The following is a 14,776-nucleotide window of genomic DNA, read 5'->3' on the forward strand; positions in this document are numbered from 1 at the left end:
TTATACTGTGTGAAAATGTATTCAACAAATATAAGGGTATTGTGTATAATATTGAGCTTGTGCGCTATTTCCTAACTACTTGTATTACAGCACTTGGTTTGTTTGTTGCTTGGTTGTAACCCTCCAGGTACTAGCTGGAGATCTCCTGCTACAACAACTGATCTCCAACCGATAGAGATCTGTTCACCTGGAGAAAATGGCCTCCAGGGTCTCAGGTGGATGCCTTTCACATCACCTACTTGCCTAGTCCCTTTAACTGGAGATGCCGGGGACTGAACTTGGGACCTTCTTGCATGCCACGCAGATGCTCTACCACTGAGCCATGGCCCCTCCCCAAGGCGATGAAATCCTCCCCCTCCCCAAACCCTGCCCTCCTCATGCTCCCCCCCCAAAAAAAAACTCCCAAGGTCACTCAGTAAGCTTAGTTGGGGGGCAGGTTTGAATTTCACACTCCCAGATCCTAGACCGGCTCTCTGACTGTTATACCATACTGATGTAGTATGAAGTCACCATCATTCATTCAGTCTGCTTTAATGGAAGATCTAGATGACATCGTCCTAATGTGGTGCATTCTACTGTTTCACTGGTTGTCCTACCACCATTTTCAAAACTGATTTGCGGAGATTTTTTAAAGACACAAATTACAGTTGCAAATCAAGACTGTCTCATGTGGCCAGCCAAAGGAGCAATGAGGTTTCTCAGGGATATGCTATGATTTAGAAAGGCGTAACTCCATTGAGGATTGTACTGATGGTCTCTTTAAATTTTCCTCCTGCTTCCAGCTTTATTAATTGCTTCCTGTAGGCTCTGGCAGGTGTAATTATTTCCTGTCCTCTCCTAACTCAATAATGATCAGTTCTTGTTGGGGAAGGAGTAAGTAAACACTGCATTTCACTTCCTAGCCTAAACTATTGATTATATTTGTGGATTATAATTTCACAATCTCATTCGCTGCAACAAAAGCAACAATGAATCCCCACCTCAGCATCTGATAATTAGCAAATTATTCATGACTGCCCTAGCCATGAGAGATCAGGAAGTAATTAATTAGGAACAAAAGGAAAATTGCAAGGAGAAGCATAATTTTTGCTGAACAGGACTCATCTCTGTACAGTGTAGGTCAATAGTCGGATTTTACCCCAGGGGCGGACATTGCTGAATTTTATGGGGAATAAAGTGCTAAATTAAGAGCCATGCACAACTCCAGTTTCAATTCCATGTGAAGCTGACTGCAGAAAATAAGTGACCGAGCAGAGAAAAAAGGTCCCAGGATGAAAGCAAAGTGCATAATCATTTGAAGAAAAAGTTTGATGGTGTATTGGTTATACACCCACTCTCTTAAATATTATTGGCCTGATCCTAAATATTTTTTCCTCAAACTCAGTGAAATTAGTTTATTCCCAGGTGCGTAAAATTTACAGCTACAATACCACTGTAATCCTAAACCCGCTAAGAAAGTCCCATTGAATTTGATGGCACTTCAGATTATGAGCTTTGGGAGCAGCTACACAACAGATTTAAATTTAATTTTATGAATTATGCTGTCTATTCGAAGTACTTCTATGAGAAGGGGACAGCAGAGATCTCAGCATCCTAAGGACCTCCCCAAACTACAATTCCCATGATTCTTTAGGGGAAGACGACAGTACAATCCCGCACAGCTACCACCCCTCTAAGCCTATTGACGTCAATATATTTAGAAGGGTGTAATTTCTATTTAGGATTGCACTGTAAAAAGAAAGGTGTAACTCTAATTAGGATTGCACTGTCTTTCTTTGATATTCTGGCTAGTTGCCCTACTCTTAAAAGCTTCCTTTTTGCAGTTCTGCGTCTGCCCGTGTCTTCCCCTTTTAAAATGACCTTTGATTTGAGGACGTTTGAACAGGTCATGGCTCTCTGCATTTGCTCTTTTATACACAGAGCAGGAAAAGACTTTGGATCTGTAGATTATGCAAAGCTGTAATGACACATAGATTAAAAATGCACACCTTTGGATTTTTTTTTTTTTTTTTAAAGGGGGAATTTAATTTATAAGGTGTTGTCAGGTCTTCAGATATTCTCTTCCTAAATCAGGCATACGCAGAAGCAAAACATTTCCCTCCCGGCGGAAGAAAAACCAACCACCGAGATGGGGATCTCCTTCCGCGCCGCCCACTTAACGGTCACAGCGGGAAGCGCATGCTTGCACCAGGGAGAGTCTCCAGCTTGGCTAATAAGGCAGCAGGAAGTGTGGTTGCTGTCAGCGTGAGAAAAAAGGAGGAATGATGCTCGGGGTGTGTGCATATTGCGTGTCTGGCTGGCAGGGGGGAGGCTGGTGTCTGCAAGTGGGCGGCCGCAGTCAAGCACACCTTGCCTTGGGCTGTGGCCCTCCCTTGGGCAGCTGCACCCTAAGCAAGCAGCCAGCATGCCCAGGCTTGGCTTCCAGAGCCGGAGAGGACAGAAAGGAGGAAAGGCGCGTGTGTGGGTTATTTTTCATCCGGGTTTCCCATTTGAAGTTCCTGGAGAAAGCTTGAATACAATTGCACTGTTGGTTGTAAAACAGCAAAATTATTTAAAAATAAATAAATTAAGGAAAGATCTGAATGGCAATTTTATTTTAGGACTACGGGCATGGTGTTCTTTTGTTAAAAAGATATTATTCAACCAGGGTGGTGTAACAGTTGAGAGTGTTGTAGTAGGATCTGGGAAGGACCCACGCCGCCATGGAAGCTTGAAGGATGACCTCGGGCCAGTCACACGCTCTCGGCCAAGCCTGCCTCACAGGGTTGCTGTGACGATAAAAGGGAGGCAAGAAGACTGTGAGCTACTTTCGTCTGAGGAAGGGAAGTAACTGGACCTTTAGCCTTTTGCAAATTAGGGACGGAGCCTCCCTCTTCAAGGGCAGCCTACCCTCTCCTGCATCTACCTCTTTATACAATCTATCAGATCTACACCACATCTACCTCTTTATACTACCTACCTATCTTTAAATATATGTGGATAGATAGTATAAAGAGGTAGATATATACTTATCACGGAGCTCAGGATTTCTCCTCTATCTTCTCCATACAACAGCACTGCGAGGTAGGGCAGGCAGTGGCTGGCCCAAAGTAAGGCGGAGGATTTCATGGCTGAGATTAGAACCCACCTCTGCAACATCACCCTCTCCCAATATGCTTTTTTTTTTATCCCAGTCTCCATTTCACCTTCACAACAACCCTATGAGGGGGGCCGATTCGAAAGTAGAACTGTCCCAAGGTCAAAGGTCAACCCAACCGGGAAATCCCCCCTCCTGCGTTTTACTTTCACAACAACGTATATTGTTCTTATGTTCTTACACGGTACGTCGCCCCATCTGTCCAGACGCCGGCTGGACTCGAACCCGGCTCCACCCCCGCACTAGTCCGCCTCCCTCCCCACCACACCACGGCGGCCCCAGCCCTCCCGACCTCAGCCTCGCAGAAGGCCAACCCAGCCTCCTTTCCCTTCCCTTCCCTGCCCGCCGCCCCGGCCACCGGCGTCAGCCAACCGACGCGCGGCTGACAAATATGCAAATAGCAACCCCACCGCTACCCCCACCGCCGCCCCCTCCCTCCCTCCCTCCCTCCCTCCCTCCCTCCCAGCCACGCACGCAGCCGACGAGTCCCCCCACCTCCCCTCCGATGTGTCCCTCCCTCGGGTTGGTCGGGCGGCGCGCGAGGATGCCGTTGGCGGCGCGCGCCCCCCCCTCCCTCGGAGGGAAAAAAAAAAACTTGGCCCGTAAAGCGAAAGGGGAGGGAAAGGTGTGTGTGTGCGTGCGCGCGTGTGGTGGAAAGGGCGGGCGAAGAGCGCCTCGCGCCGCGTCGGCCCCGCCCCCTGAGCCCCGCCCCCTCAGCCGCCGCCGCGCCACCTCCGGCCTCAGGCAGGGCCTTGGCCAGCCGCCCCCCCCCCTTCCCTCCCTCGGCGGGTAAGCGCTTCCTCCTCGCCTCGTTCCCTCAGGCGAGGAAAGGCGGGCAGGAAAGGACGAGCCCCGGTGGGCGGGAAAAGGGAAACTGGGCGGTGGGGGGGGGAGAGAGAGGGAGACAGCGGGGGGGGAGGGGAGAAAAAAGAGAGAGCGTGTGAGGGGAGGGGGGGAGGGGAGGAAATTCCCTCAGGGGAGAAGAGAGAGAGGGGGGGGGAGTGGCCGCCGCCCTCCTCCTCCTCCTCCTCCTCCTCCTCCTCCTCGGGCCGAGCTGTCAAGCCCGGCATCGCCTCAGACGACGCCTCGGAGCCGCACACGCCCTCCCCGCCCCTCCCCTCCCCACGCGTGCTCCGGCGGAGGCGGCCTGGTGAGTACGTGAGCGGGACCAGGCCCCGCCCGCACGCCCCTCTTCGGGGGGGGGGAGGAGGGGGGTCGTAGCCAGGGGGGAAGGGCTGTGCACCCCCCCCTATGGCTCCCTCCCCACGAGGAGAGAAGGGGAGGGGGGGCGCCGCCGGGCCTGCTCGGTCACACCTCTCCCCGTCCTCCCTGCCCTTCCCGGGTCTCCCCTTCAGGCTCATTAAGGGGGTGGGGTGGGGGTTGTTTATTTTAGGGGGGGGAGGGCTGGCAGGTCCTTCCTGGCTACCGGCGGGGTAGGGGTGGGGTGGGCAGATAGAGGCTGGGGGACTCCTGGAGATTTGGGGATGGGGCCTGGGGAGGGAGCTCAGTGGGGTGCAATGCCTTAAGGTCTCCCCTTCAGGCTCAGAATGGGGGGTCGTTTGTTTTAGGGGGGAGGTTGCCAGGTCCTTCCTGTCTACCAGTGGGGGGGGGGCAGATCCAGACTGGGGGACTCCTGGAGATTTGGTGAGGGAGCTCAGTGGGGTGCAATGCCATAGGGTCTCCCCTTCAGGCTCAAAATGGGGGGAGGTTTGTTTTAGGGGGGAGGTTGCCAGGTTCTTCCTGGCTACCAGCGGGGGGGGGGGTGTGTGTGGCCAGATCCAGACTGGGGAACTCCTGGAGATTTGGTGAGGGAGCTCAGTGGGGTGCAATGCCATAGGGTCTCCCCTTCAGGCTCAAAATGGGGGGTTGTTTGTTTTAGGGGGGAGGTTGCCAGGTCCTTCCTGGCTACCAGTGGGGGGGGGGGCAGATCCAGACTGGGGGACTCCTGGAGATTTGGTGAGGGAGCTCAGTGGCGTGCAATGCCATAGGGTCTCCCCTTCAGGCTCAAAATGGGGGGTTGTTATTTTAGGGGGGAGGTTGCCAGGTCCTTCCTGGCTACCAGCAGGGCGGGGGGGGGGGGCAGATCCAGACTGGGGAACTCCTGGAGATTTGGTGAGGGAGCTCAGTGGGGTGCAATGCCATAGGGTCTCCCCTTCGGGCTCAAAATGGGGGGAGATTTATTTTAGGGGGGAGGTTGCCAGGTTCTTCCTGGCTACCAGCGGGGGCGGGGGGTGGCCAGATCCAGACTGGGGAACTCCTGGAGATTTGGTGAGGGAGCTCAGTGGGGTGCAATGCCATAGGGTCTCCCCTTCGGGCTCAAAATGGGGGGTTGTTTGTTTTAGGGGGGAGGTTGCCAGGTCCTTCCTGGCTACCAGCGCGGGGGGGGGGGGGCTACCAGCAGGCGGGGCAGATCCAGACTGGGGAACCCCTGGAGATTTGGTGAGGGAGCTCAGTGGCGTGCAATGCCATAGGGTCTCCCCTTCAGGCTCAAAATGGGGGGTTGTTTATTTTAGGGGGGAGGTTGCCAGGTCCTTCCTGGCTACCAGCAGGGCGGGGGGGGGGGCAGATCCAGACTGGGGAACTCCTGGAGATTTGGTGAGGGAGCTTAGTGGGGTGCAATGCCATAGGGTCTCCCCTTCAGGCTCAAAATGGGAGGGGTTTTTTAGGGGGAGGATGGGCAGGTCCCTCCTGGCTACCAGCTGGGGTGGGGTGGCAAGATCCAGGTTGGGGAACTCCTGGAGATTTGGGGAGGGAGCTCAGTGGGGTGCAAAGCCATAGGCTCTCCCCTTCAGGCTCATAAAGGGGTGGGGGCTTGTTTATTTTAGGGGGAGGGTTGCCAGGTCCTTCCTTGCTACCAGTGGGGGTGGGATAGGGTGGGCAGATCCAGGCTGGGGAACTCCTAGAGATTTGGGGATGGGAGCTTAGAGAGAGGAGGGAGCTCAGTGGGGTGCAATGCCATAGGGTTTCCCCACCCCTCCAAAGCATCCATTTTCTCCAGGGGGGGCCTAATCTTTGGAGATGAGCTTGATCACCATGAGTAGTACTGTCACTAAGCAGTAAAGAGCAAGAGTCCAGTAGCACCTTAAGGACTAACAACAATTTCTGGCAGGTAGATCACTGTTAGTCCTGTCACAAGCCGTAAAAAAGAGAAAGAGGCCAGTAGCACCTTAAGGACTAACAAAATTTCTGGCAGGGTATTGAGCTTTCATGAGCCACAGGTCACGTCTTCAGATGAGCTGTAATTCCGGGGGATCCCCAGGCCCCACCAGGAGGCTGGCGTCCTCGAGGCTCTTTTGCTGTCTGGGTGGGTTGTGTGCGTGCATGCATGTGTGTAAAGGTGACGGTGTAAGTAGGCATGCGCTGGTCTTGCCCAAGTATCTGTGTCTGTGCTGGCCTGCCGATCGGCTCCCTTCCCTTCCTCTTTTAAACAGATCGAGATGGGTGTTCCTCCCCACCAATTGCTCTCCACTTGAGGTGTCAAAAATGGGAGGTGAAGGAAATTCCGTGGCGAATCGATTATGCGGGAGGGGTGCAGTGGGGTTTGGAGGCTGAGGTGGGCCTTGGTGGCCAAGTGCCTGCTTTGCATGCAGAAGGTCCCAGATAATGGATAATTTGGAATACCTCCACCTGAAAGCCTGGAGATCCACTGCCAGACAAAGTAGACAGGGATGACCTTAATCTGCCAGTGGTCCAACAGCTTCATATGGTTTAGAGGGAAGGGGCTGAGGCTCAGAGTTAGAGCATTCTCAGGCTCAAGGTCCCAGGCTCAGTTTGCAGCATCTAGAGTGTCAGATTGTAGGTGATGTGAAAGACCTGTAACTGAGACCCTGGAGTGCCACAGGCAGTCAGAGTAGATAGGGCTGAACCTAATAGACCAGTGGGTCTATTAGATATTCATATGGTTCACAGGGGTGGAGGAGCCAGGGCTCAGTGTTGGAGCATTTTGCGTGTATAAGGTCATTTTTCCAATCCCCAGCATATCCAGGTGAAAGGAACAGGTAGTAGATAATGTGAAAGGTTTCTGAGACCCTGGGCGGTTGCTGAAAGCCAGAGTAGACAGTACTGACCTTGATAGATCAGTGACCTGGCTCAGTATACGTGGAACTGACATCTACTAGCATCTCACAAGGAGTGACAACACCTTAAAGCAGTGGTCCCAATGTGGGCAGTACCACCCTCTGAGGGGGGGGAATTACCTAGGGGGGCAATAAGAGGCAAGGGGGCAGCAGGGGGGTGCTAGAGGTGGGCCTCTTCAACTGTGTGGCTGGATAGGGTAGGGGGCTCTGGGGTTGAGGTGGTGGAACCAAGGGGGCGGGGCCTGGAAAGTTTGGGAACCACTGCCTTAAAGCCTAAATAATTTACTGGAGAGTACGCTTGCATGAACTAAAACTAGGCCTGCTGCGAAGTGGGGTTCTGGGGGGGACAAAATTCCAGGGATCTCTGTTCACCAGGAGGGACTATGGAGCTAGGCAAGTCATTTAGCTTATTTTCATGTGAGTTTTGGATTTGGTCTGGGGGCACCAGAAAGGTTTTTGTCTAGGGGCCCATGGTGGCTGTTGCCAGTCCCTGACTAGCAGGCACTCTGGCTAGTGCAGGGAGCTATTCGATGTGTGTATTCTGTTTTTATCCTGCCTTTCCTCCATCAAGGAATCCAAGGTAGCATATGTAGGTTTCCAGGTGGCATCCCATCCAGGTACTGACAGGACCTCCTAAGTGTCAGCAAAGTTGCTGTGTCGTCATGTGCCTTCCAGCCGTACCCTGGTGACATTTGGTGTGCTTTTTTTGTGGCATCAATGTGTCTGTAGGAAGTGTTTTGGGTGAGGGTGGTATGGGAGCTGTTCTTCTAGATTGTGGTATGAGGCAGCTCCCTCACCAACCTCTTTTTGTTTTACCAGGTTTTGAAGGCAAGGTATACTGCTTGGCAGAGATGGATGTAGTTTGCTGTCCGCTGCATTGGCTGGCAGATCTTGTGCTCAGGGTAACCACCTCTTGGTCACATCTTCAGTCCTTAAAGTCATATGTGTGTATGTTCTCTCTCACACAGACCCTCACACATGAACTCCCAAGTACCCCTTAGCGCTTTGTTCTTGTGTTGACTCTGTCCTGTTGGTGGTGATGTGGTAACCCCTTCCTCACAAAAATCTGTTTGAATATCTAGAGGAAGCCTTCTGAGAATTGCTGTTATAATGGATTGGTGGGTGGAATGAAATGGCCTATTGGGAGAAAATAGAAAATAAACGTAGAAGCTTTGTCCTCTGTTACCTGGTGGCAAGTTGGTTGGTATAACTCACTGTGGAGGGGAATGGGAGCAGACAGCTTCGTACTTGCCTCTGGAAAGTTAGAGGTGATTACACACTAGAAATGAAGGTAGCAGGTTTGTGGGGTCTGTGGACTCCTTGCTTGCTTGGATACCAGGGAATGGTGGAGCTGTATTTCTTTTGCACTAGGCAGTGGCAGAAAATACAGTGAAATATGAAAAGTTTGTGATAGCTTATGTATTCTGAATTTTTTTACTGTTATTTTACATTCTTATGATCTTTATCATCTCCTCAACCCCGTGAAATTGGTTGTCGTTATCTTTACGTATGGAAAGTGCAGAGTTGCCAAAAGGCATAAACGTTGCTTGAGCTCAGAAGTGGACCAGAGATCACTGGTGCAGAATGTAGAATGGTGGGCCACTTGAAAAGATGTAAAAGCAAGGATTTATGTGGCAGAAAGGATGTGAAATGTTTGCATAATAGAATGTGCCCTTCTTTGGATGATGATAATGCTGCTTTCGTAATGGATAGTTTATGTGATGGTAGAGGAAAAGGATTAAAACTGAGGAGGGATTCATATTTACTGTTGATTCAGGAACACTGGAGAAGGCTTCTTGTCACATAAGAAGACTGATGAAATGGGATATTTCCTATAGATGGAAGATAAAGGTTGGTGGCACAGCCTCTTACAAAGAAATTTATATACAGAGAACAGTTAATTGGAAGGTTTGCTAGGGCTAGGGACTGCAGATTTGGTTCAAGTTTGGTGTTGGCAAATAGAGGTAGTTGGCTACTATTGGGACAGTCTGAAAGTTTGTCTTCCTTAGAGTAAGGCAGTAGGAAGGAGTTTTCTGACTCCCATGGGGGTGAAATGTGTACCATCTTACAAAGTGAATTGATAGCAGAATGTCAAAATCTAGTTATCAAACTTATTGTAGGCTTATATGCCCCTCCCATAATGTTTGGCCTTGTTGTGTCTTACTGGCATTTTGGGAATCAGTGGACCTGGGAAATCAATGTTTATCCATGTCTGATGGAGCAATCTTAAACAGGTCTGCTCAGAAGTAAATTTCATGGTATTCAGTGGGTCTTATTCCCAGGAAAGTATCGTTAGGATGGTAGCCTATGATCCTTGCTAGGTGGCTATGACCATTGCGAGTTCTACTGCACTGGGTTAGCCTGAGGCTGAAATAATGCTTTTAAGCTTCTTGGCAAAAAAGTGGAATACAAAGGTAATTAATAATATGATTTTATAAGAGGTCAGTTACTAGCCATTTTACTGTTGTTTCCCTTTTATATTCTACAGATCAAAGTCTTGGTGTGTAATTTATGCATATGCCATAATTCACCACAGTAAGACCTGGTCTACTCATGTGACGGAAGAAGGTGGTAGAGTGGAATGCATCTGCAGGCAAGGGATTAACGTTTTTCAAAATTCCTCTAGATTAATAATTTCCTGTAAGTGTAAATCCAGCACAGCATGCAATAATCTGGTATAATCTTTCCCCCTGATATACAAATCACTGATTTGTAAGGAGGTTGTATGTAGGGGGTGCCATTGAACCCGAGACTCCTTCCCTGCAGTCTGAAATGGCATAACCTACTCTTCCACCTCACTCTGCTCAGCTATACATCAGGCCTGAGTCTTCCTTTCAAAGTAGGAGTCGTTTATAAATTGTGTGTGTGTGTTTTGCAAAGTAATAACACATGCTACTATAAATAAACTTTGTAGCATTTTTCTTTCCATGTTTAAAACACTAATGTTTCATGTGCAGTACTGCATATTACTGCCTATTGCTATATTTCTGAAAGTCTAATAGAAAAATAAAATACACACCTGTTGTGTTTAGACCTTGGATCTGTTCAGTTTGTCGGGAATAGGATCACTTTGCTTCCTCTTCTAAAAAGCTTTTTTTTTTTTAAAAAAAAAGCGAGTGACAGCTTTCCTATGTATGTATGTTTGGAAGTAAGTCTGTGTCCAACAGGCCTTAGTAGTGTAAAATTAGTAGGATGGCAGTCTTAAAGCATGAGGATTATGAGTGACTTACAGTTTGTGAACTTACAGAATGGTTAACAAGGACTGGAATTGAGATGTTGGTGTACAGAACTTTATGTTTAGAGTATAGCACTGGGTTTTTTTCTAAGGGACTTTCCTGAGTATTTCTCATGTTTTCCCTAAGAACCCTATTTTTTGCACTAGTGCTGATTTATATTGCTGGTAGTCAGTTTTAATTTGTTAACTCTGTAGATAAAACTACTTCATGCTATTTACAGCTTCTTAATATCCGTCCTTAGAATATTGGTGATGGAAAGTGCTGTCGAGTCACAGCCATCTTATGGCGATCCAGTAGGGTTTTCAAGTCAAGAGACGTTCAGAGGTGGTTTGTCATTGCTTGCCTGTGTGTTGCAACCCTGGACTTCCTTGGTGGCCTCCCATCCAAATACTAACCAGTGCCAACCCTGGTTAGCTTCCAAGATGTGGCAAGATTGGGCTAGCCCGGGCCATCCAAAATATGGCACAGAAAGTTGTTTGGTCTCAATTCTCGCTCATTTTGCCAATAAAGGTGTCAGTGTTATACAAGCACCTGTTCACTAACATTTGCGCTGAAATGACTTGTAGAATATTAAGGTTTAATGTGGCTAATGTTCCGTATTGGTGTTCTGAAACAGCAGCACAGGGTTACATTATAAGTTTTCTTGTGGTACAGCGTGAGAAATGACTGCATCCCATATTTAGCTAAACATTGTTGAGAATGTTTCAGTATATTACTAGATTTGAATGTTTATTAAAGGTGCCTGTCCTATATATCGGTGTAGAACAGGAATATAAAGCTGAAATGGAACGAGGGGCTAAAGTGCCTACTCTGGAAATGCCTAGGAATCATGCCCATAACTTGTCTTCATCAAAATAACTCCTAAACTTCCTTGCCACCAATCCCCATGTGCCTTCCTTTCACATCTTGCTAAAATCTTTTCATCCATTACTCCACTAGCCCCCATTCTCCACCTGCCTTTCCCCCCACATCTGAGCATTCCCAACTCCTACATTTAAACCTTCTTTCTATATTCTACTGCTTGACTTCCAAAGTCTTTGGCATGCCAGGAGAGCTGCCCCCCCCATCCTACTAGCCTCAACATTCCTCCTATCAGAGTCCCGCTTTTCACTTTTCCATTCACCAAGGTTTACTCCCCCCCCCCAAATCACATGGTTAGTAGGCACAGAGAGTTGTTTGGTCTAATTTCTTGCTCATTTTGCCAACAAAGGTGACAGTGTGATATAAGCACCTGTTCACTAGCAGTAGCATTGAAATGACTCCCAATTCACTATTTCTGTTAGGGGTTAGAAGACTAGCAATTTATGTTTTCAGCTGCTTTCAAGTGTCTCAGGTAGAGAGGAGTCTCTCTCAGCACCTGCTACCTTTGAGCCTTTTATGCAAAACATGTGCTCTTCCACTGAGCCTCTTGTCTGCCTTTCTCTGTTTCTTTCAGCATACATTAGCATTTCAGAGCTTTTAGCTATGTAAGACGGGTGTCAAACTCATTTGTTTCAAGGGCAAGATATGACATGTCACTTGGTCGGGCTGGACCATGCCTCGCCAGCTCATATCAGGACTGAGAGGGTGGTTGCCTCAGCTGGCTTACGGGCCGGATAAGGGCTCTCATGGGGCTGGATCCAGCCTGTGGGCCAGATGTTTGACACCCCTGATGTAAGAAGTAGGAGAGATACGGTTAGAAGTATACCACAGGGTTGGATCCAACCAGCTGATCCATTGGTGAAGGGGTCCCTTTTGACCACCATAAAGGCTATGATAGCAATCATGTGACTTGCAAGGGCAAAAGCCGTATAAGATCAGGGTAGTAACAAGGAGGGGAATTAGATGAGACAGTGAAAAAGGTGATTGGTTAAAACCAGAGAACAGACGTCAGTGGGACAGCAGATAATGTAGGCTGTGGAAAGTTTGTATCTTACAAGGTGTTCACATTTTTATGTCTTGTTCTTTGCATTGTGACAAGTTGAGAATTTCTAAGGAATGTTTATACTTGATACTAGGCAATATGCTCATAATACTATATCAAAAACTTACTGACGGCGTTAAAAATATTGAAGCTTGGGTGTTAATTCTCTGAAAAGCTGGAGATACAGATAAGTAACAGCCAAATCCTGTGAGTTGCTGTACTAGCTTATATGTATGTGGTATGATTCAAGAATTTTGCTGCCCCAGAGAAGTGTTGTTAGAAACTCTTGTGGTATACTGGTGCCAGAAGTAGATCCTAGATTTTGGACCAGAGCATCAGCATCTTTACTGCTGATGTGTGTTAATGCAGCTATTCCAGAGACTGATATCCCCAAGTGGCAACTGGATGGAAGAGTGATGGGGAAGAGAAGGCAAGTCCAGGATGCTCTGTCATCCCTACTTCCTTGCTCACCTGGAAGCAGAAACTTCGTACCTCACCTTCTGAAAGGCAGAGTAAGATTGCTGCTAAAATCGTACTAGAACTAGGCAAATGCAGTAGGAAATTCTTTTGACTTGCTTGGAATGTGTTCTGCGGAATCTTCACATAACTTTTAAATAAAATTGTCACCGCAGAGCTGTAGCATGGCAAACTTTCACTAAGCGTTTGCATAGAAACTAGAAAAGTGTTGTTGAAAAGCTTAAAGAACACTAGCAAGTTTCTTTGCTGGAAACAGGAAGGGCTGTGGAATAGGTTAATACACTGTTTTAGTTCACTACTAAATATTAAGAAAGTTGCTTCCTATTTAATGTTTCCATGTTGTCGTTTCCTCTGTCATGCGGGAAAAGTCAAACTAGAAAACAGGTGAAGAACTCTGCTCTTTTTGACTCGTTTAGTACCCCATAAAGGAAATCAACATGTTTCATTTCTTAGTTGGCAAGCTAGTCATAACTTAACAGTAGAGCCCATACATTGCAAGCAGAAATCCTGGTTTAATTCCTGGCAGCTGGTCAGTAGGGCTAGAATAGATGGCCCCCTAGGAGGAACATGATCGGATAATGTACTGGCAAGATGAACCAGTAATCTGGTTCAATATTGTGTGTATGTTAAGTGCCGTCAAGTCGCTTCCGACTCATGGCGACCCTATGAATGAAAGTCCTCCAAAATGTCCTATCTTTGACAGCCTTGCTCAGATCTTGCAAATTGAAGGCTGTGGCTTCCTTTATTGAGTCAATCCATCTCTTGTTGGGTCTTCCTCTTTTCCTGCTGCCCTCTACTTTTCCTAACATGACGGTCTTTTCCAGTGACTCTTGTCGTCTCATGACGTGATCAAAATACGACAGCCTCAGTTTAGTCATTTTAGCTTCTAGGGTCAGTTCAGGCTTGATTTGATCTATAACCCACTGATTTGTTTTTTTGGCAGTCCACGGAATCCGTAACACTCTCCTCCAACACCACATTTCAAAGGAATCTATTTTCTTCCTATCAGCTTTCTTCACTGTCCAGCTTTCACACCCATACATAGTAATAGGGAATAGGCAGCTTTGAATATAATCAAATCACTGCTAAAATAGCAAAGAACCCTGTTGCTTTGTCTTAAAACATGACCTGAAGTAGGCACATCATTTAGTCCTTGCATTTAGATGATTCAGTGATTATTAAAAGTAAATTAGTTTTGGTGATTGCTAGAAAATATAAGCTCATATGAACATTTTCAGGTCCACCTTGAGAGGAGGAGGGAATAAGCTGGTTCATCAGGTTCTTGAGCATCGAGGTTTCAGTGCAACTTTTGCTGCTCAATTCTGGGAATGATAGGGAAAATACTCTTTATTCAAAATATTTTTATCCTGCGTTTCCACCTGGGCAGGGTCCTCAAGGCAGTGAACAGTTAAAACCGAAATATTGTCGAAGGCTTTCACGGTCAGAGTTCATTGGTTCTTGTAGGTTATCTGGGCTGTGTAACCGTGGTCTTGGAATTTTCTTTCCTGACGTTTCGCCAGCAACTGTGGCAGGCATCTTCAGAGTAGTAACACTGAAGGACAGTGTCTCTCAGTGTCAAGGGTGTAGGAAGAGTAATATATAGTCAGAAAGGGGTTGGGTTTGAGCTGAGTATTGTCCTGCAAAAGTAATGTGCTAATCATTGTCCTGTAAGTATCAAGATAATGTGCTAATGAGGGTATGGTATGTTAATATGGAACCATTGTATCCTGAAGTGATCTGTTGATGTGTGTAATCCAAAGCTAATCTGCATGGCTATTGTTGAATGTTGTCTTTGTTAGTCTGGAGGTTTTCAGAACAGCTTTGTTAAAGCCATGCTAAAACCGACTTAAAAAAAAAATTTCTATATACATACAGCATATATATTTACATACAGCATATGTGTGTGTGTGTCTACATAGAGCAGTTGAAACATAAACAAGAACCAGGG

This window comes from Euleptes europaea, chromosome 17, assembly GCF_029931775.1.
Source record: "Euleptes europaea isolate rEulEur1 chromosome 17, rEulEur1.hap1, whole genome shotgun sequence".
In the NCBI taxonomy this organism is placed as follows: Eukaryota; Metazoa; Chordata; class Lepidosauria; order Squamata; family Sphaerodactylidae; genus Euleptes; species Euleptes europaea.